Source organism: Scyliorhinus canicula, chromosome 5, assembly GCF_902713615.1.
Source record: "Scyliorhinus canicula chromosome 5, sScyCan1.1, whole genome shotgun sequence".
In the NCBI taxonomy this organism is placed as follows: domain Eukaryota; kingdom Metazoa; phylum Chordata; class Chondrichthyes; order Carcharhiniformes; family Scyliorhinidae; genus Scyliorhinus; species Scyliorhinus canicula.
In genome coordinates, this window is record NC_052150.1 from 219,411,953 (window position 1) to 219,435,644 (window position 23,692).

The window sequence follows — 23,692 nt, forward strand, 5'->3', positions numbered from 1 at the left end:
GAATTGCCATACTCACAAAATTCAGCTAATTTTCTCAACCCTGTCAGAAACTCAGTCACAGACTCTTCTGGCATCCTCGCAGCCATGTTAAAATGGTATCTCTGCGTAATGACTGACGGTCTGGGGTTATAATGCTGTTCTCCCAGGATCAGCAGCTCTTCGAAGGACTTGGTGTTTGGCGCTGTGGGATACGTCAGGCTTTTTAACCACCTCATAGGTGTGGGCCCCACAGACAGTTGAAAGGATTATCGTCTGCCGGTCTTCACCGGCGATAGGATTTGCCTGAAAAAAGAAACGCTTACGTTCAGCGTACTGCGTCCAATCCTCCATGCTCCCATCGAACGAGTCCAGTCTTCCAAATAGTAAACCAAAATTTCCAACCTTAGTCTTGTAGAGCAGAGGAGGATGTTGATCATCATCCGCATCGAATGTAGCTCCACCTTTATTCTCGTCGCCAGTTTAGTTACCGCTGATGAGTCCGAGGCGAGTGGATAAGGAGAAACTAATTTTATTGCAAAGTAAGCATGTGTACAATATTCTTCGGATCCCAGCCGGGTCTAAGGTGTTGGTTCCAAACCTGACCGACTTTTATATCGACGGCTATTAGAGTGTCCATGAGCCCTCAATGGGGGAGCTCGCGCTCAATGAGGCTCACGGGGAGACCAATGGCTTCAACTTCATAAGTCTCGTGCAATGCCTTGTACAGATGTAGCCATACTTTCACACCCTATCCCTCTAGCAATAACGGCCAACATTGATGATGTTGAGGATGTAAGTATGATCGGGATAAAGGATTGGGGAGGAGACATAGAGTGAAGGGTTAATGTCAGAAGCGTACTTCTTTGTACTCAAGGGATGTGGGCGTCGCTGGCTGGGCCAGCATTTATTGCCCATCCCTAATTGCCCCTGAACGGAGAGGCCTGCTCGGCCATTTCACGTAACGGCTAAGGGTGGCAGGTTGTGACATTAATGAACCACATGGATTTTTGCAACAATCAACAATGATTTCATAATCATCAATCATTTAAAAAAATCCAGACATCTTTATATTAACTTGAAATTCCGTGGGCTGTGGTAGGATTCGAACTCCAGGGGCTGGATTCTCCGACTCCCCCACGCCGGGTCGGAGAAGTGCCGGGGAGGCAGCGTGAATCCCGCCCCGCCACTCCGGCTGCCGTATTCTCCAGCTCCGGTTTTCGGGCGGGGCGGAGATCACGCCACGCCAGTCGGGGGTCTTTGGCAGCGGCCCCCTCGGCAATTCTCCGGGCCCCGATGGGCCGAGCGGCCTTCGGTTTCTGGTCAGTTCCACCGGCGTGCATTGGACATGGTCCCACACGGCGGGACCGGGCAGGTAAGTTGGGTGGTGCAGTCCTCGGGGGGGGGGGATCCGATCCCGGGGGGTGGGGGGGGGGGGGGATCCGATCCCGGGGGGGGGGCTCCACGGTGGCCTGGCCTGTGATCGGAGCTCACCAATCTGCGGGCGGGCCTTTGCCGTAGGGGCAATTCTTCCTTCCGGCCATGGCGGAGCCCTACAGGGGCCGACGTGGAGAAGACACCCCCTTGCGCATGCGCCAGAATATGCCGGCTGGTCTAACCCGTGCGGTCCCTTCGGTGCCGGCTGGCACAGCGCCAACCCCTCCGGCGCCAACCTAGCCCCCGGAAGTGCGGAGAATTCCGCAACTTCCGGTCGGCCCAACGCCGAAGTGGCTCGCGCCGTTTTTTACGCCGGCGTCGGACCATCGCGTGGAGTCGGGTGAATCCCGCCTCAGGTCTTCCTTGGGTCTCGGGATTACACTAGCCCAGCAGCAAGACCACTCCGCCATTACCTACCTGACATGATGGCACTGTAATAATGATGGCAGATCACGTGATCCAGAAAAGGGCAAGCTCGAACCTCATGTGGAGGTGCAAGACATGTAAACACTCGCTATAAATAAAGAGTAACGGCTTTGAGAAGCTACAGACTTAATAGAAAACCCCTCCAACCTCAGTCTAGACCCCGACCACGGAACCAAACACATTCCATTTGCCTTCCTAATGTCTTGCTGTATCTGCAGGCTAACGTTTTTGCTATTCACATATGAAGGTGCATCTGTTTTGTTTCCAAAGACATCATCATCATTTGAAACAATTCCCTGTAGTCTGTAGTGCTGAGGTGACACGGTGGAGGGGAAATTGCCACTGGCCGAAGATTTGGAAGAAAGTAACAGGTCTAATTTTGTGTTGATAATTTATAGTACAGTTGGGCATTGGGAATGTGGTGTCAAACCCATGATAACTTTCGCCTAATGACCGTGATAGCTTCATACTCCACCGACAGCTGTGAAAGACCCCAAGGTGGAAGGGGCTGCAAATGAGAGCGAGACACTGTCAGAAGGCCCAATTGAATTCTTGTCAGATAACCAATCATCGGCGTACAGCTTTGACGTGCACCCATAGCTAACTATCTAGCGAGCACCTAATTGTGGTTCAGTGGGTAACAGTCGCTTTCCTCGAAATCAGAACGCTGTGAGTTCAAACGCCAAGCCAGAATCGGGGCAGCAGGGTAGCATGGTGGTTAGCATAAATGCTTCACAGCTCCAGGGTCCCAGGTTCGATTCCCGGCTGGGTCACTATCTGTGTGGAGTCTGCACGTCCTCCCCCTGTGTGCGTGGGTTTCCTCCGGGTGCTCCGGTTTCCTCCCACAGTCCAAAGATGTGCGGGTTAGGTGGATTGGCCATGCTAAATTGCCCTTAGTGTCCTAATAAAAGTAAGGTTAAGGGGGGGGGGTTGTTGGGTTACGGGTATAGGGTGGATACGTGGGTTTGAGTAGGGTGATCATGGCTCGGCACAACATTGAGGGCCGAAGGGCCTGTTCTGTGCTGTACTGTTCTATGTTCTATGTTCTATGTTCTAATCGTGAGTACAAAGACTGTCGCTCTCCGTGCAGCACTGAGGGAGTGCGACATTGTCAGAGGCGCTGTCATTTTGGGTGAGACTTTGAGCCGCGAAGTCCTCAAGTCGCAGCGCGCTGCCTGTTTCACGAGCCAGCCTTTCCATTCACCGGGTAACAGTGGTATTCGAGTGCGGGGAAGCCAGTCATTTCTACCTCATGTAAGTCGAGAGAGGAGACAATGGGGGAGGGGGGGGGGGGGGCTTTTCCAGCGCTTCCTGAGAAGGGGTCTCACCAAAGGTGACCCCCGCGGAGGGCTCCCAGGCAGCAGGGTGGGAGAGCCATGCAAAACGCAGCAGCCATGGGCTGGACTGGAAAATCCCACTGACGACTAATGGCGAGCTGCCTCTGCCGCCGGCAAACACACACCGCGAGAGGGGAGGAAAATCTCCGCCACAGAGTGTAGGGAACACCTCATCAGATCTCCGAAGATCAAACCCATGTGCCCGGTTAATTGCGATATTTCTCCTATTTCTGACACAGATCTTGACGTTCTGCCATTTGGGCCTATCCAATAACGTTCATCCACATCAACAACAGCCTTTCCCAAACCTCCAGGCCCAGAGGATTCAAACCGGGTGAACCAGTGAGTAGGAATTATAAACGCTCAGTGGGAACGTTTCGCCGAGACTTCTGGAATGAGACTTGCCGAGGCCTTGGAGCGTTGCCCAAGGCTGAAGCCTGCTGAGCTAGGCCATTTGGGGAAAACGTGGAAATAGGAAAGGTAAAATTAAAAAAAGACCTTGGACGGGATTATCTGATCCCCCGTCGGGTCAGAGAATCACCGGGGGTTGGCGTGAATCCCACCCCTCCCGTCCTCCAAATTCTCCGGCCCCCCAGAAATTGGCCCGGCGTGAATCGCGCCGCCCGCCTCGGAGAATGGCGGGGACCGGCGCGACTCAATGGGCCCCAGGGCTGCCCGAATTCTCCTGCCCCGAGATGGGCCGAAGTCCCGCCCGTCTTTTGCCAGTCCCGCCGGCGTAAATTGGAGTAGGTCCTTATCGGCGGGACCTGGCGGCGCGAGTGGTCTCCGGGGTTCTTGGGGGCGGGGGCGTGGGAGATCTGGCCCAGGGAAGTGCCCCCACGATGGCCTGGCCCGCGATTGGGGCCCACCGATCCGCAGGTGGGCATGTGCCGTGGGGGCACTCTATTGTTCCGCACTGGTGGATGTAGAGTCCACCGTTGCCGGTGTGGAAACGAAGCCCTCTGTGCATGTACGGGGATGACGCCAGCACATGCTGGCGCTCCCACGCATGCGCCAACTTGCGCCGGCTGGCAGAGACGGCACCGGTTGGCGTGGTGCCAAGCCCCTTTCCCGCCGGCCGGCAGGGTGCAAACCACTCCGGGGTGTGCCTAGCCCCTGAATCCTCCGCACCTTTGAGGCGGCCTGACGCCAGAGTGATTCACGCCACTCCGTGCCGCCGGAGGTGCCCGCCCCGACGATTACAGCAGAATTCTGCCCCTTGTATTCCTTTCACAGCCTTAGGTTGTCCCCAAGTCCTTTAAAGGCAGCACCGTAAGAGATGTTAATTTACACACAGCAAGGACCCATGTAAAACCATGGAAAGGTAGCCCATTCTTGTGAGGCTGATTGAGGGAGAAATATTGGACAGGATATGGTACTCGGGAGAAGCCCCTTGCTCTTCTTCCAAAGTGTTGTCATCCATCTGAGAAGGCCGACAGAGGTTTCAAATATCATCTGTGATGTACCATCGATTGTACGCGAGGCGAGTGATTTACCAAAGTCTGGCTTTAATTGACTAGAACACAGCTCTGCGATCGTCTACAGTGGAAAGGGATGATCGTCAGGCGTCTGAGCATTTATACCTCGTTAATAGAGGCGTGGTTAACTCAGCCTCTCGGCTAATCGGTCGAGAGGCACATGACCGACCAGGGCCAAAGGTAAGCCGACGTTCTGGCCCAATGGCAGACGAGTATGAAATGAAATGAAATGAAAATGAAAATGCAGATCATATCACCACATTCACCCCTTACGGAGAAGGAGGGGGGTGTGTGAACGAGACCCAGGGTAGGGTGGGGGGGGGGGGGCGGGGGGGGGGGAGGGGAGAACTGGTGATATGAGTAGCCGTCGGGAGAATAATTTTCTCTCCGTACCCTTATCGAATTTGGGGGCTTCCCACTGGCCCAGACATAACAATATTTACAAAAGGAAGTCCATGGGACCGTAGAACTCTAGAAGGATTTGATCAGTCGTTTGGTGGTCCTTGACGTCCTGGCCGAGCGCCGTCGTGGAGGAGTTGTCGTCGGATCGGCTGATGGTCCTGTTGATGTCCTGGAGTCCGGGAGCGATAGACTTCGAGTAGTCTCCGTCACCTGAGCTGGCCGCGGAGACGCCATGGATGAGGGATGGGGAAGCTGAGTGGGGTGCTGGGGTGAAAAAGGGGAGGGGGGGGTCTGTGGTGGGGGGGGGGGGGGGCGCACGCCGGCAGGTGCCAGGTCCCGGAGGGAGACCGTGTCCTGCCGACCGTCGGGGTACTCCACATACGCGTACTGCGGGTTAGCGTGGAGTAACTGGACATGCTCCACCAACGGGTCGGACTTGTGCACCCGCACATGCTTCCGGAGCAAGATGGGCCCGGGGGTGACCAGCCACGTCGGGAGAGGGGATCCAGAGGACGACTTCCTGGGGAAAACAAGAAGACGCTCATGAGGTGTCTGATTAGTTGCAGTACAGAGGAGTGAGCGGATAGAGTGCAGGGCATCGGGGATCACCTCTTGCCATCGGGAAATAGGGAGATTTCTGGTCCGGAGGGCCAGTAGTATGGTCTTCCAGATGGTACCATTCTCCCGCTCGACCTGTCCGTTACCCCGAGGGTTATAGCTGGTTGTCCTGCTGGAGGCGATGCCCCTGTCGAGCAGGAATTGACGCAGCTCGTCGCTCATAAATGAGGACCCCCGATTGCTGTGTATGTATGCGGGGTAGCCGAACAGTGAGAAGATGGAGAGTAGGGCCTTAATGACGGTCGATGTGGTCATGTCGGGACAGGGAATGGCGAAGGGGAAGCGGGAGTGTTCGTCGATAACCGCCAGGAAGTAAATGTTGCGGTTGTTAGAGGGAAGGGGCCCCTTGAAGTCAATGCTAAGACGTTCGAAGGGGCGGGATGCTTTGATCAGGTGTGCGCGCTCGGGGCGGTAGAAGTGCGGTTTGCACTCGGCGCAGATGTGGCAGTCACGGGTTACTGACCTGACTTCCTCGATGGAGAAAGGCAGGTTGCGGGCCTTAATGAAGTGGTGTAGGCGGGTCACCCCTGGATTGCAGAGGTCTGCGTGGAGGGAGCGGAGGCGGTCTGTCTGCACGCTGGCGCAGGTACTGCGGGACAGGGCATCAGGAGGCTCATTGAGCTTCCCAGGACGATACAAGATATCATAGTTGTACGTGGACAACTCGATCCGCCACCGTAAAATCTTGTCATTTTTGATCTTGCCCCTTTGTGCATATCAAACATGAAGGCTACTGACCGTTGGTCTGTGAGGAGGGTAAACCTCCTGCCGGCCAAATAGTGCCTCCAATGTCGCACAGCTTCGACTATGGCCTGGGCTTCCTTTTCCACAGAGGGGTGGCGGAGTTCGGAAACCTGGAGAGTTCTGGAGAAGAAGGCCAAGGGTCTGCCCGCTTGGTTCAGGGTGGCCGCCAGGGCTACTTCTGATGCGTCTCTCTCGACCTGGAAGGGGAGGGCCTCGTCGATGGCGTGCATCGTGGCCTTTCCGATGTCCGTTTTGATGCAGCTAAAGGCCTGGCAGGCCTCCGTCGACGGCGGGAAGGTCGTGGTTTGCATGAGGGGACGGGCCTTGTCCGCGTAGTTGGGAACCCATTGGGCGTAGTATGCGAAAAACCCCAGGCAGCGTTTGAGGGATTTGGGGGTATTGGGGAGAGGGAGTTCCATCAGGGGGCGCATGCGTTCGGGGTCGGGGCCTATCACTCCGTTACGCACTACGTAGCCGAGGATGGCTAGGCGGTCGGTGCTAAACACGCATTTATCCTTATTGTACGTGAGGTTAAGGAGTTTTGCGGTTTGGAGGAATTTCTGGAGGTTGGCGTCATGGTCCTGCTGGTCGTGGCCGCAGATGGTGACATTATCAAGATACGGGAAGGTAGCCTGTAATCCGTACTTGTCGACCATTCAGTCCATCTCCCGTTGGAAGACCGAGACCCCATTTGTGACACCAAACGGAACCCTAAGGAAGTGGTAGAGGCGCCCGTCAGCCTCGAACGCGGTGTACAGTCGGTCACTCGCGCGGATGGTGAGCTGGTGGTAAGCGGACTTAAGGTCCACAGTTGAGAAGACCTTGTATGTCGCGATCTCGTTTACCATGGTAGAAATACGGGGGAGAGGATACGCGTCCAGTTGCATAAACCGGTTGATGGTCTGGCTATAGTCGATGACCATCCGGTTTTTCTCCCCCGTCCGGACCACCAGCACTTGGGCTCGCCAGGGGCTGTTGCTGGCCTCGATGACCCCTTCCGTCAGCAACCTCTGGACCTCGGACCTGATGAAGGATCGGTCCTGGGCGCTGTACCGTCTGCTCCGTGTGGCGACGGGTTTGCAATCGGGGGTGAGGTTAGCAAACAGGGAGGGAGGGTCCACTTTGAGGGACGCGAGGCTGCAGACAGTGAGGGGGGTATAGGGCCGCCGAATTGAAAGGTCAAGCTCTGCAGGTTGCACTGTAAGTCCAGTCCTAGGAGTGCCGGTGCGCAAAGGTCAGGGAGGACAAGGAATTTATAATTTTTAAAAACCTTCCCTTGGACCGTGAGGTCCGCGATGCAGCACCCGGTGATGTGGACGCAATGCGAACCTGAGGCTAAACCGATTTTGCGTGTTATGGGATGGACAGGGAGCGCGCAGCGTCTTACCGTGTCAGGGTGAACGAAGCTTTCCGTGCTCCCGGAGTCCAGCAGGCAGTCCGTCTCGTGGCCGTTGAGGTGGATCAGCGTAGTCGTTTTGGCGAGCGTGCGTGGATGAGACTGGTCGAGTTGAACGGCCGCGAGCCGTGGAGAAAATCCGTCGTCGCCGTCCGAATCGATGCTGGAGGGACCTTGCGTGGCAGATCTGGAAGTCGGTGGCCAGGATCCACATGTGAGGTCTGTTCTCCAAGATGGCGGCGCCCAGTATCCGCATGTGGGGTCGGCAGCCCAAGATGGCGTCGCCCAGGAAGCCCTCGTGGCTGCTGGTGGCGGACCTAGCATTGCCGGCACTGTGAGCTGATGAGGTGAGGCGCGCAGGCCGGCTCCAGGAGGCGAGCCGGGTGTAGCAGCTGTGGGGATGCGCAGGCCGGCTCCAGGACGCCGGTTAGGTGCATCAGCTGTGGGGACGCGCAGGCCGGCTCCAGGACGCCGGTTAGGTGCATCAGCTGCGGGAGGAGGTAAGGCGCGCAGGCCGGGTGCGGGAGGCCGGGGGCGGGGGAGCAGAGTCGCGCTGCGGGCAGGCAGGGACCGGGAGGGCCCGGAGAGGCGAGCCGGTCGGGCGCCGGGGCCCGGGGGCGGGGGGGAGAGACGTGCGGGGCAGGCTGGCAGAGGCCTGGAGGGGCCGGGGAGGTGCGCTTGTCGGCCGGCGGGGCGCGAGTCGGGAGCGGCTGGAGGGGCCCTGGAGGAGAGAGAGAGGCACACAGGCCGTTTTCAGAGACCTGGGGGAGGGGGGAGAGTGCTGTGCAGCTTCCAGAAGCGCTGCAGCCCGCGTTTTGGCCTGGCAGACCGTGGAGTAGTGGCCCTTCTTCCCGCAGCTCTTACACAGGGCGGAGCGGGCTGGGCAGCGCGAGCGAGGGTGTTTAGCGTACCCGCAAAAGTAGCAGCGGGGCCCCGCGGATTTATCGGGGCGCCCCGTGGCACAAGCCTGAGGGAGGCCGGGAGCGGCGGGTGGCGGGTGGGAAGCGTGCCAGGAGGCGGCCTGGCCAGGGTCATAGGTGCGAGCACTTAGATATGCGACCTCCAGGGAGGCGGAGAGTCAGCGTCTCCGTTAAACTGAGTTCGTCTCTTTCCAGCATCCGCTGGCGGATCACGGGAGACAGCATCCCAGCCACGTAAGCGTCTCTGATGAGTAGCTCCATGTGCTCTGTAGCAGACACCGCTACACAGGCGCAACCTCTCCCCAGGGCATAGAGGGCCCGGGCGTATTGGTCTAGAGACTCACCGGGGACCTGCTTTCTGGTGGCCAGCAGATGTCGAGCGAATACCCTGTTGATCGGTTTGATGAATTGTCCTTTTAGCTTTTGTATAGGGTCATCATAATCCGTTTCCTCTTTGATTATTGCGTAAGCGTCAATACCCACACTGGAATGGAGGACGTGCAGCTTCTGTGCCCCGGTGGGGGGGGTGGTTGTAGATGCTAGGAACCCTTCGAGGCAAGTCAGCCAGAGTTGGAAAAGTTCTGCAGAGTTCGGAGTTTGCGGGCTGATGCGGAGGCATTCGGGCTTGATGCAGAACTCCATCTTCAAAGTCGTAGTCAATTAAATTGATGTACCATCGATTGTACGCGAGGCGAGTGATTTACCAAAGTCTGGCTTTAATTGACTAGAACACAGCTCTGCGATTGTCTACAATGGAAAGGGACGATCGTCAGGCGTCTGAGCATTTATACCTCGTTAATAGAGGCGTGGTTAACTCAGCCTCTCGGCTAATCGGTCGAGAGGCACATGACCGACCAGGGCCAATGGTAAGCCGACGTTCTGGCCCAATGGCAGACGAGTATGCAGATCATATCACCACAATCTGAAGGACAGTCCCTCTGACAGTGCAGCATTCCCTCAGTCGCGCACCAGAATGCCAGTCAGGATTAAGGCCTAGGTTTTCACCGTGTTGGAACGACTCGCGTATCCCTGTCCCAATTCCCAGGCTGTCTGAATTTTCGGGAATGCCTTTTGATGGTGTGGGCTGGTTCTTTACAACAGCCCCCACTCAGCACTCTTGGCCAGGCCGGCAACACTGCGGAGAGAGAGGCCTGGCCCACTCCTCCGTCAACCTCAGGGAGTCGGGGCAGGTTGTGGCTCACAACCAGGCGAGTAATGAAAGACTAATCTGTATGAGGGGATCTTCTAAAAGACCCTCCTCACGCCCATATGTTCAGTTCCGCTTCCTACAACGCCCTCTGGCCCTCACGCCAAGCTCCCATCTACCCCTTTTGTCCCCTCATGCGCCCAGAGCAACCAACTGGGTCAGCGACGGCTCCTCGGAAATAGTTGAGTCACCCAGGTAATTTATGACTCTTACCTGTTTCAAACAGAAATATGCTGGTGCACCAGGGAGAGTGGCCTGTTCTGACAAACAGCATTAAAAAAGTCAGATAGTATTTCGATACCGGGATTCAGTAATGAGGCGGGTGGGCGGTGGTGGGGTGGGTAGTGAAAGGCTATCGGGGGGGGTGAAGCAGGAATGTGGGGTTGTGGTTACAATCTGATCAGCCATGGGCTTATTGATTAGTGGAGCAGGCTTGAGGGGCCAAGTAGCCTCTTCTGGCTCCTAATTCATATATTTGTTACGATAGCCTGGCGAGTGCGCAGTCAATTCCCAGCCCCACTTGGCGCAAAATCGCAACACAATTGAAATTTACAAATAGTTTTGAGAAAATAACCAAAGTCTTTGGTCTTTGGCTGCCGAATAACTACAGTCACCAGGTTTGTTAATTTAAAAACAACTAATTTTTATTTGTACCAATAACTATAATTAAATATGCAGCAAACAGGTTAACTATTATCTAATTCCTAACCTCCTTCTTTAACTCACCCCACCCTCTACACACACGCAAGACAGACAAACACAGAGGAGAAAGAGGGGGGTGAAGAAAAATGTAAAGGATCGTGGGCACGATTCTCCGCTCCCCACGACGGGTGGGAGAATCGTGGGAGGGCTCCCCGACAAATTTCACGCCCCCTGGCGCCCACCGCGATTCTCCCCCCCCCCACTCGGAAGAATCACCACTCGCCGTTTTTCACGGCGAACGGCGATTCTCCGACCCGGATGGGCCGAGCGGCCTGCCGTTCGTGACCGTTTCACGACAGTGGCAAACACACCTGGTCGCTGCCATCGTGAAACGGGAGTGAGAAGCCCGTTTGGGGCTTGTAGGTGGCCTAGAAACGAAAGAGCACCATGACTGTGCTCGGGAGGGGAAAGGCCCGCAATCGGTGCCCACCGATCGTCGGGCCGGCATCTCAATCGGACGCACTATTTCCCCTCCGCCGCCCCGCAAGATCAAGCCGCCACGTCTTGCAGGGCGGCTGAACGGAAAGACGGCCACCGTGCATGCGCGGGTTTGTGCCATCAGCGTCATGACATCAGCCGCGCATGTGCGGGTTGGAGCCAGCCAACCTGCGCATGCGCGGCTGATGCATTAAGCGCACTGGCCGCGTCATTCTTGGCGCTACGCCCCCGCGGCCCGAGAGTTATGGAGTGCCGCTCTTAGCCCCGCCGGGAGGGGAGAATAGGGGGCGAGGAGCGGCCTCCGAGGCTGTCATGAAGCTTGGCCGAGTTCACGACGGCCCTCCCGATTTTTCCCGGGAGCGGAGAATTCCGCCCAAAGTCTCTGTTTCAGTTGGACATTTTCCGTGTACACCTTCCTAAGTCCAGGCCTTCAGTTGGAGGCTTTCTCTTTCAGTCGAGATTCATCGAGGACTCAAAAACCTCTCAACAGGTTCGGAAAATAGCAGATATGCAGCATTTCTGGAGAGAGGGGGAGAGAGAGAGTGAAAGAGAAAGAGTGGGATGCAGCAGCTCACAGCTTCATTTCTCTGCATCCATGATCCGACTATCCCTTCCTTGGTTCTCTGAAAACTGTCCCACATGGGTAGAACCCAATCACCGCCTGCCATTGGGCAGGATACGACCTTTGGCCAATTCATTGGTCACCAGCCATCAGCCAACCAATCAAACCGAATCCCTATGATCTCTCGGGTGCCAGAAAGTCTGAGTTTTTCTGTTTAAAAGCTCCAGATGGTGTTGAGCTTCTTAAGTGTTGCTGGGGCTACATGCAATTGGTGTTATGGGCCAGGGTTTAGAGAACCCCAAAGTGTATCATGGAGTTCACCTGACCCACAACTTTTAATAGATTGTGGTATGGGGAGCACAGGGCCCACTCTACAGGTGTGGTACAGCAGAATTGGCAAGTATTTTTTAAAACAGCAAAAACAATGTTTATTTTAGAAAGGTTAACTTGAGTTCATGCAATAACCAGTGAACATCTTAGCAACCAGTAAATCAAATACACCCCCCCCCCAAAGAATACAACACTAAGTAATCTGTAAGCTGTCCTTTTAACACACAGAAGACTTAACAAACCTTTAAACAGAAGCACATCAGGGTTTGCATTCACTAATAAGAACATTTATAATTCTGAATTCACCAAATGATCAAGAGATAGTCTTTCATGGCAGAGAGAACAGCAGTATAGCTGCTTTGTCTAACTTCAGCAGCAACACACTGAAAAACGAAACCAAAAAGACACAGACACACCCAAGCTTTTCTCAAAGTGAAACTAAAAAGCAGAACCAGACCTCAGCTCCGCCCACACTCTGACATCACTGCAGTAACATGAGCAGCCAAACATTTCTTAAAGCGATCGTCTCATGACACTGGGTAGAGTAGTGCATCACACTCCTGACTTGTGGCCTTGTCGATGGTGGACAGGCTTTGGGGGGGTCAGGAGGTGAGTTACTCGCTGTAGGAATCTTAGCACCAATGTGTCTGCTGTCGTTCCTCTTCCAGGTGGAATCAGCAAGAAAGGCCCTTACCCAACACGTGCCAGGATTTTATTTCTTTATATTTCATTCATTCGTGGGTTATGAGTGTCCTGGGCTATTCCAGCATTTCTTACCCATTGGAAGGGTGCTGGTGGCCATCTTGAACCGCTGCAGTCCATGAGGTGTAGGTACCTCCACGCTGCTGTCCCAGGATTGTGACCCAGCGACAGTGAAGGATGTTACTATCATTCTCATTGGTGTAGGCTGGAATGAGCTACAGTGGTCATGGCAAGTTGCTGTAATCCCAGAGCGTTATACTAATTACTTCAAGAAAGAACCAGAGGGGGCAATGAGGAGAATTCTTCAAACGCAGTGAAGTTTTGTCAAATGGAAGGCAGTAGAAATAGATCCCAGTGTGCCTTGGTGGTGGTAGTGTAGAGGTATTGCCACTGGGCTAGTAATCCAGCAGACCCCTCTTATTTTTTCTTTTTTTTCCTTTTAAAAAAAAATTTAGAGTACCCAATTCATTTTTTCCAATTAAGGGGCAATTTAGCATGGCCAATCCACCTACCCTGCACATCTTTGGGTTGTGGGGGCGAAACCCACGCAGACACGGGGAGAATGTGCAAACTCCACACGGACAGTGACCCAGAGCCGGGATCGAACCTGGGACTTTGATGCCGTGAGGCAGCAGTGCTAACCCACTGCGCCACCGTGCTGCCTAGCAGACCCTTCTTAATGCACTGGGCATCAAGGTTCGAAACCCGCCATGGCAGCTGGTAACATTTGAATTCAATGAAAAATAAAATCCGCAATTAACAGTCCATTAATGACCATGAAGCCAGTGTGTTAAAAACCAACCTGGTTCACTAATGTCACTCACGCCAGTTCCAGGTGATTCCAATGTCATGGCCTAGTCCCTGCTGAAGCCTCTGGCATTGGGAATCTGGTCTTCCCAGCATCCTTAGGGGAATGCGCGCTACCCCGCTGAAGGGGCGGAGTGATCTCAAAGCTTCCGGTATAAAACCGGCCGGACCACTCTCACTCGGATGGTCAGCACCTTCTCGAGAATCTCTGCTGCTGCTGTAAAAGAGAATAAACTTCCAGTTTCCCGTCGAAAGTCAGTGTGGGCTCCTTCCCTTGGGCAGACATGGGGCAGGATTCTTCGACCCTCGGCGCCGGAATCGCGCCCTGCGCAGGGGCGGTAAATAGCTGTTCACGCCGGGAAATCTGGCCCGAGGTGGGCCGCCGCACGCATGCGCAGACCTGCTTGCGGCCGCCCTGCGCATGCGCGGCCGTGTGGTCTGGCAGCAGCCAGAGCTGTGGGACGCCCACCGGGGCTCTGCTAGCCCACTGGAAAACGGAGAATCACCCCAGACCTTCGAGGAAAAGGTCCGGAGTGATTCTCGCCTGTTTTCCAGCGGGCGTGTGGACTTTGTCCATGATATCCAGATGCACAGCAACGTGGTTAACCCTTAAAATTGCCCTGAGTTCAAGGGCAGTTAGGGATGGGCAATAAATGCTGGCCCAGCCAGGAATGCTCACATCCCATTAGTTTATTAGAATTTACAGGACTATGGAGGAAAGGGCCAGGGGGAAATGTGCCGAACTGGATCTTACAAAGGGTCAGTCGGGGCACAATTGGACTGATTGACCTGTTTCTATGCTGTGAGATTCGGTGATTCTGAACAAAGGTTTGGAATGCAAAGTGAATTAACTATTTCATTCCTTCAAAGGGCATTCAAATTATTGTAGCATCTCAAGGCGCAGAATCAGACCGTTCAGCCTGAGCCACCCACAGCTCTACTCACTTTGTATTAATAAGTTGGGAATTATAAAGCTTGTCTCAGCGATGGTGACTACCACGACCATCACTGATTGTTGTAAAGCCCCTATCTGGTTCTGTAATGGGGAAGGAAATCTGCCGTCCTTACCCGGTCTGGCCTACACGTGACTCCACACCCACAGCAATGTCGTTGATTCTTAATTGCCCCCTGAAATGGTTCAGCAAACCACTCAGACAAGGGCAATGAGGGATGGACAATGAAAGCTCCTGTAGCCAGTGACGCCCATGTCCTGAAAGGTATGTTTTTAAAAAGTATAGCACTGATACAGGCATTTATTGCCCATCCCCAATTGTTCATGTCAGTATTTCTGTTCCACATGAGCCTCCTCCCATTCCATGGGCGCAATACTCCGCTCCCGACAAAAATCGGGAAGGCCGTCGTGAACTCGGCCGACTTTCACGACGGCCTCGGAGGCCGCTCCTCTCACCTTATTCACCCCCACCCGGGGGGCGAGGAGCAGCGCTCCGTTATTCTTGGCCGCCGGGCCTTGACGCTTGCGTCAAGGCGGCGTGCCGAGAATGACGCGACGGCGGCGCCTATGTGATGTCAGCCGCGCATGCGCAGGTTGGCCGGCTCCAACCCGCGCATGCGCGGCTGACGTCACGACGGCTGATGGCTCCAACCCGCGCATGCGTGGTTGCCGTCTTCCTCTCCGCTGCCCCGCAAGACGTGGCAGCTTGATCTTGGGGGGCGGCGGAGGGGAAAGACTGTGTCTCTTGGAGACGCCGGCCTGACGATTGGTGGGCACCGATCGCAGGCCAGTCCCCTCCCGAGCACGGCCGTGGTGCTCACTCCCCTCTACGTCCCCCACAAGTTTCAAATGGCACTTTGGCGCCCATGTTCACGACGGCAGCGACCAGGTGTGGTTGCCACTGTCGTGAACTGGTCGGGAACGACAGGCCGCTCGGCCCATGCGGGCCGGAGAATCGCCGGTCGCCGTGAAAAACGGCGAACGGCGATTCATCCGAGCGGGGGAGGGGGGGGGGGGGGGGGGGGGGGGGGGGGGGGAGAATCGCGGAGGGTGCCAGGTGGGTGTGTCGTGAATCGCCCGGCCCTCATGCGATTCTCCCACCCGGCGTGGGGAGCGGAGAATTCCGCCCCATATTCCTACCGTAGAATCCTGACATTGCAGAAAGAGGTCATTCCACCCATTGAATCTGCACTGACTTCTCTGAAAGAAGTCAGAGACTTCTGAATTCTGCAGAAGTCAGAATCTGCACTGACTTCTCTGAAAGAGCAGCCCACTTAAGCACACTTCCCGGCCCTATCCCTGTAACCCCACATATTCATCATGGCCAAACTGCACACCTTTGGACTGTGGGAGGAAACCGGAGCACCCGGAGGAAACTCACGCAGACACGGGAAGAATGTACAGACTCCGCACAGACCGTGATCCAAGCCGGGAATCGAACTTGGGACCCTGGGCGCTGTGAGGCGGCACTGCTGACCACTGTGCCACCGTGCCTCACCATCAATATTTCCTTTAACTGCTACATGTTCAACTAATCCTTGGTAGCAGGTTCCAAATTCTCAGTCCACATTTGATTTGATTTATTATTGTCACATGTATTAGTACACAGTGAAACGTATTGTTTCTTGCATGCTGTACAAACAATGCATACCGTACATAGGGAAGGAAGGAGAGACTGCAGAATATAATGTTACAGTTATAGGAAGGTGCAGAGAAAAGATCAACTTAATACGAAGTAGGTCCATTCAAAAGTCTGATGGCAGAAGGGAAGAAGCTGTCTTGAGTCGGTTGGTACGTGACCTCAAACTTTGGTATCTTTTTCCTGATGGAAGAAGGTGGAAGAGAGTATGTCCGGGATGCGTGGGGTCCTTAATTATGCTGGCTGCCTTTCTGAGGCAGCGGGAATTGTAGACAGAGTCAATGGATGGGAGGCTGGTTTGCGCGATGGACTGAGCGACATTCACAACCTTTTGTAATTTCCTGCGGTATTGGGTAGAGCAGGATCCATACCAAGCTGTGATACAACCAGAAAGAATGCTTTCTATGGCGCATCTGTAGAAGTTGGTGAGGGTCGTAGCTGACATACCAAATTTCCTTAGTCTTCTGAGAAAGTAGAGTCGTTGCTGGGCTTTCTTAACTATAGTGTCGGCATGGGGGGAGCAGGGCAGGCTGTTGGTGATCTGTACACCTAAAAACTTGAAGCTCTCGACCCTTTCTACTTCGTTCCCATTGATGTAGACAGGGGCATGTTCTCCACTACGCTTCCTGAAGTCGATGACAATCTCCTTCGTTTTGTTGACATTGAGGGAGAGATTATTGTCGTCGCACCAGTTCACCAGATTCTCTATCTCATTCCTGAACTCTGTCTCGTCATCGTTTGAAATCGACCCACAATTGTGGTGTTATCAGCAAATTTGAAAATCGCGTTGGAGGGGAATTTGGCCACAGTCATAGGTGTATAAGGATTATAGTTGGGAGCTGAGGACACAGGCTTGTGGGGCACCGGTGTGGAGGATGATCGTGGAGGAGATGTTGTTGCCTATCTTTACTGATTGTGGCCTGTGGGTTAGAAAGTTCAGGATCCAGTCGCAGAGGAGGGAGCCGAGGCCCAGGCCATGGAGTTTGGAGATGAGTTTCGTAGGAATGATGGTGTTGAAGGCTGAGCTGTAGTTGATAAATAGGAGTCTGACATAGGTGTCTTTGTTATCTAGGTGTTCCAGGGTAAAGTGCAGGGCCATGGAGATGGTGTCTGCTGTGGACCTGTTGCAGCGGTAGGCGAACTGTAGTGGATCAAGGCAATCTGGGAGGCTGGAGTTGATTCGTGCCATGACTAACCTTTCGAAGCACCTTATGACGATGGATGTCAGAGCCACTGGACGATGGTCATTAAGGCATGCTGCTTGGCTTTTTTTTGGTACAGGGATGATGGTCGTCTTCTTGAAGCAGACAGGGACCTCAGATTGTTGTAAAGAGAGGTTGAAGATGTCTGCGAATACCCCCGCCAGCTGATCTACGCAAGACCTGAGTGCCCGTCCGGGTACCCCATCCGGGCCAGTGGCTTTCCGTGGGTTGACCTTCGAGAAGGCTGCTCTGACATCTGCAGTGGTGATACAAGTTCATCCGTGGTTTCCAGAGTGGAGGGCTCGCTCTCGCTGACCTCTTGCTCAAAGTGGGCATAGAATGTGCTGAGCTCATCAGGGAGGGGTGCGTTGGAGCCGGTGATTTTACATGCCTTCACCTTGTAGCCCGTTATGTCTTGCAGACTTTGCCATAGTCGGCGGGGGTCCGTGTGGCAAGCCTGGGACTCGATACTATCTTTTGTCATTTCCTTCATGTCAACAGTGACAACAATTTCAATGTACTTGAACAGGATTATATCCCCTTTCGAAAATTGATGACAAAACCTCACCAATATCATTCATTCAACTGGGAGAGTGGGTTGAGGGGTTGAATGGGTTGAGACTTTGAGGGGTTTTAAACGGTTCTTCTCCCACGTCAGGTGGTCGCGGCATGCCTTCTGCAGTCGCTCAGCTGCCGCCCGGTCTCTGCAACGACAATGGTCAAATGGCCACAAACTCTGCGGCAATCCAGGGAGGTTAGATTTGAGTGCCTGTGCAGCACTACAGAAGGCTTTAGAGCTGGACACCAACCATGGAGGTTGCCGAATCCATCACGTATTCATCTATTCAGAAATAGACAGCAATTTGTAAAGTATTCAGGTGCAATAGTGCAATATGTCAGGGGCAACAGTATGTTATTCACGACCTGGGAACTCTCTATTCAGTTAAATTACTCGTCTGTCTAAATGATTGCCTGCAAACGCTCTGCTAACAGACACACAAAGGCGGGCAGTCAAAGGTCTTGCCAGTGTCTTTTATCCCAGTGCCAATCATCAGCACTCGCGTAGTGAGTACAATGACTGACTCTCTCAGAGGGAGGATGGTGGTTTATTCCCCCGTCCTTGTTAACTCAATGTTGATTTAAAGCCCGTTGTGCAGAATTGCTCAAGGTGTTTCTCAGATACTTTCAGCTTCACTTCTTTTGTTGATAAAACCATAAGACATAAGAATAAATGTAGGCCATTCGGCCCATCGAATCTGCTCCGCCATTCAATGAGACCTTGACTGATCTGATGTGATAATCCTCAACTCCATTCTCCCCGCCATATCCCCAGAACCCTCGATTTCCTTACTGATTAAAAACCTGTCTATCTCAGCCTTGAACATACTTAACGGCCCGGCCTCTACAGCTCTCTGCAGTAAAGAATTCCACAGATTCACTGCTCTCTGAGAGAAGAAATTCCTCCTCATCTCTGTCTGAAATGGGAGAGCCCTTACTCTGTGATTGTGCCCCCTGGCCCTAGACTCTCCCACAAGGGGAAACAACCTCTCAGCATTGACCCTGTCAAACCCCCTGAGACTCCTACGGTGCTATTCAACGGGAACATTCAGATGTCCAATTTCGGACGCATTTGGTGGGGTGTTTCGCGAAGGCCGTGTTGGCAAGATCACAGACCGTATTCAACGGCATTTAGTGCCACAAATGAGCCATTACTGACTGTCTCGCTGTCTAATTCACCCGACTCGTGCCTCAGCAGCTCGTCGCTAACTCGGGGGAACTGCCTTTCAACGCCCCCTCACCACTCACCTCCAGTCAACACACAAGCACGGGAGCGTGCAGACCTGCTCCCCACTTTGGGAATGCCATCCTCGCAAGGCTTCTCAATGTTGTGGATGAGGGGTGGACCACCCTGTTCCCCTGAAGGGGTTGGACTGCCAACAGCAGGGTCAGCAATGCTGCCTGGGAGGCAGTGGCAGCGGGTATGGGCAACATGACCAGGAGGACCAACGTCTCATGTCAGAAGAAGACCAACGACCTCCATTGAGCTGCAAGGGTAAGTTGCCACCTCTCTCCCGGCATCAGTTCCGCCTGCCACCCCTCAAATTACCAAACCAACCCCCCCACCCCCCACCACTCCACCCCAATCCACTGACTGACACCTCACACCCTCCCCACATCTGATCTTCAAGCTTCCTCCTCAGTACCCTCTGGCACCCACCAGCACAATCCCTCCGTGTCCAGGTGCGGAGCCCACACATGCCACTTGCGATAGACCCCCCCTGACCCATCAAGTGTGCAGCTCACCATGCCCTCTCTTTGTCCCTGCAGGAGAAGATAGTCCATAATGAGAGAGAAAGGGCGAAGACGGGTGACGGAGTACCAGAGATTCGAGTCCTCGCCCCCGATGAGGATCGGGCCCTGGAGATGACGGGGTTGCCCGAGGAGAGAGCTGTCACTGACAGCGAGGTTGGCCTGTGCCAGAGAGGTGAGGGGCCACTGCCCCTTCACCCAGATGACCCGTCGAGAGTGAGTTGTTGATGTCAGACAAAATGTTCTTCCCTCTCACTGACCACATGTCCATTGTCTCACAGGATCTCCATCTGATGGGGCCGGGCCATCCGGAGTCGGATGGCATCTACCACCCAAGGGACCACCTCAGAGGAGAACGCCAAGGAGACAACCATCGAGGTATGACAGCTCTCACCCATACCCTCGCCCAGTGCAGAGACACATTCCTCGGTGGGCGACATTAGTGGACAAGCTTCTGGGTCAGAATGTGGTGAGCACCACAGCGTTGCTGATGCACATCAGGTGGAGGCAGGAACATTTCATAGAATTTACAGTGCAGAAGGAGGCCATTCAGTCCATCGAGTCTGCACCAGCTCCTGGAAAGAGCACCCTACCCAAGGTTAACATCTCCACCCTAATCCCCATAACCCAGTAACCCCACCCAACATTAAGGGCAATTTTGGACACTAAGGGCAATTTAGCATGGCCAATCCACCTAACTTGCACATCTTTGGACTGTGGGAGGAAACCGGAGCACCCGGAGGAAACCCACGCACACACGGGGAGGATGTGCAGACTCCGCACAGACAGTGACCCAAGCCGGAATCGAACCTGGGACCCTGGAGCTGTGAAGCGATTGTGCTGACCACAATGCTACCGTGCTGCCCACTAACATCGAAGGAAGGCAGCAGTTGGAGGTCTGCTGGATCTCGGGACTCAGCTGGGTCCCAGTCAGCTGCTGAGCCTCCGGACAAGCTCCTCCCAGAGCTGATGCAGACGATAGGACACAGATGTGACATTCAGGAGGGGCTATCGGCGACACCCCAGTGACTTCGAGGCCGATTGGAGGAGTCCCAAAGGCTTCGGACTCAGGAGTTGGCAGCAAAGCCAAGACTTCTAGGGCGGCGACTACAGTCGGAAAGCCTGGTGCATCACCTCAGCGTCGTGAGTGGTGGTGCTCAATGCATGGCTCAGTCTGTGACAACATTGGCTGACGGTCTCAGCAGCGTGTCCCATTTTCTGAGTGACATGTCCAAGGCACAGGTAGTCGTTGCTGAGGTACTCCATAGCGTGGCCCAGTCACTGATGGCCATCACTGAGGGCATTGACTCCATGGTACAGACACGGGGAGCCACCAGGACTGGCAGCGGCAGATGATTCAGAGACCTCTGGATCTCACTCCACCTGCCCCTCTGTCACATGGAGTCTCCCAGGGCCCTACAGGCGCTGTCAGAGGGGAGGACGCACTGGAGGCCAATCCGGGGCCTTTTACCAAGGAGACTATGGTGGTCGCCAATTTTTCCGAGTCCCTCCTGGCACCGGCGCATCTCAAGTGCAGTGGGCAGAACAGGTGGCACGGCGACGCCTCTGACACCAGTAAGTCAGATAGGGCCCTGCAGGCTCCAGGCCTTCCAGAGGATCTCTGCAAAGGGCAGCAAAGGCGGCAGGGTGCAGAAAGCAGCAGGCTGCTTCCACCTCTGATGTGCATCCTCCGTACACACCCAGACGCACATTCTCCTCATGTCTGCGGAGGCTTCCTCCGGGTGCTCCGGTTTCCTCCCACAAGTCCCGAAAGACGTGCTTGTTAGGTGAATTGGACATTCTGAATTCTCCCTCCGTGTACCCGAACAGGCGCCGGAATGTGGCGACTAGGGGCTTTTCGCAGTAACTTCATTGCAGTGTTAATGTAAGCCTACTTGTGACACTAATAAAGATTATTATTATGTAGTGCTGGAGGATGAAGAAGATTGAGGATCACTGAGTGGTGAGCTGAATATTATTTAAATGGAGAAAGACTGCAGAAAGCTGCAGCACCGAGGGATTGGTGGGTTCTCGTGCGTAAATTACAAAAAGCTGGCATGCAAGTTCAGCAGGTAATAGTGAAGGAAAATAGATTGTTGGCCTTTATTTCCCAGGGATTGGAGTATAAAAAGAGGAAAGTCCAGCTAAAACTACTCAAGGCACTAGTTAGACCCCACCTGGAATACGGTGAACAGCTTGGGCCCCTTATCTAAGGAAAGATATACCGGCATTGGAGGCAGTCCAGAGAAGGTTCACTACGTTGGTCCTGGGTATGGAGGGATTTCCTTATGAGGAGAGGTTGAGTAGGTTGGGCATGTGCTCATTGGGAGTTTAGAAGAATGAGAGGCGACCGTATTGAGACATATCGGATTCTCAGGGGGTTTGACAGGGTGGATGCTGAGAGGTTGTTTCCCCTTGTGGGAGAGTCTAGGACCAGAGGGCACAATCTCAGAGTGAGGGGTCACCCATTTCAGACAGAGATGAGGAGGAATTTCTTCTCCCAGCAAATCGTGAATCTGTGGAATGTTCAAGGCTGAGATGGTCAGGTTGTTAATCAGTAAATGAATCGAGGGTTATTGGGATAAGGCGGGAAAGTGGAGTTGAGGATTATCGGGCGGGATTCTCCGACCCCCCCGGCCGGGGGGGCGGCCTGAATCCCGTCCCTGCCGGCTACCGAATTCTCCGTGCCGGGGATTTTGCGGGGGCGGGAATTGCACCGCATCGGTCAGCGGCCACTGGCAGCGGCCCTCCCGGCGATTCTCAGGCCCGCGATGGGCCGAGTGGCCACCCGTTTTCGGCCAGTCCTGCCAGCGTAAATTAGAATAGGTACTTACCGGTGGGACCTGGCTGCGCGGGCGGCCTCCGGGGTCCTCGGTGGGGGGGGGGGGGGGAGGTGCCCCCACGGTGGCCTGGCCCGTGATCGGGGCCCACCGATCTGCGGGCGGGCCGGTGCCGTGGGGGCACTCTATTCTTCCGCACCGGCCGCTGTGGTCCTCCGCGATGGCCGATGCAGAGATGACCCCCCCCCCTGCGCATGCGGTGGGATGATGCCAGCACACGCTGGAGCTCCTGCGCATGCGCCAGCTCGCGCCGGCCGGCGGACTCGATGGGCCGAATGTCCTAAATTTGCTCGTACGTCTTATGGTCTTATTTGTCTGGGCCCCTGGAATACTGATCCAGTGATGTTCCAAGCATTCCACCATCTCCTCCCCCCCCAATGTACTATGTCGAATATAGCTGAACAACTGAGGTATTTAAAATGGTTCAAGGATTTACTAGGATAGATAGAAATATTTCTTTGTCTGAGGGAGTGCAGGGACAGGACAAAGCGGCAGAATCTTAAAAGTTGAGGCCTTTGGCGATGATGGCCGAGAGCCCATCGTTAAGCAGAGAGAAAGGGGAAATCCGGAACTCGCTCCCCCAAAAAGAGCCTCCCCCTGCTCCTCCATCAAAGGACTCAGTCACCTCGAAGTGACATTGCCCAATGGGCGCACACGAGGCTGGTTCGATGGTTCTAATGTTTAAAAAGGGACCCGCATCCAATTCCTGTTGATCAGAGGCGGCAACGCACTCTGTTTGAAACGCTTTTGAAAGGGAGGCGAGACAGGAATTATATACAAATGCGCTGTGTGTTTGCGTCCTAATGTGGTGCCAGGTAGTTTTGAAGCCCAGACATTAAAAATAAAAATCAATAGTGTTATTTGCCCTGTTAGGGAATATAAGCAAGGAACATATAAGCTCTGGGTCCAGCAGGTTGTGTGCACTGTATCTTTGCTGCGAGTTATCAGCCAGGCTGTTTACCTTTATCATTAAGGCTTCTGTTTGCCTGTCGAACTGTTGATACGGCCTCTGGTTTCCTGAATTAGTTTTCACAACAGGGACTCTGCAGGGCCTACTTCAAGGTTTCAGCGTCTGAGCAACGGTTTGATTCTTCTCAATGACCCCCATGGTTGTGTAACTGTTGCTGGGTTTTCTCTCTCTGATGATATGCATAAAGCAAGTTTGCACATAATGTTATGCACGACCTCTGACCACTAGGTGGCAGTGTAAACCCACCACGTGACCCTGTGGCTGGGGAGTTGGGAGTAGGTCGTGCTGGAGGACAGA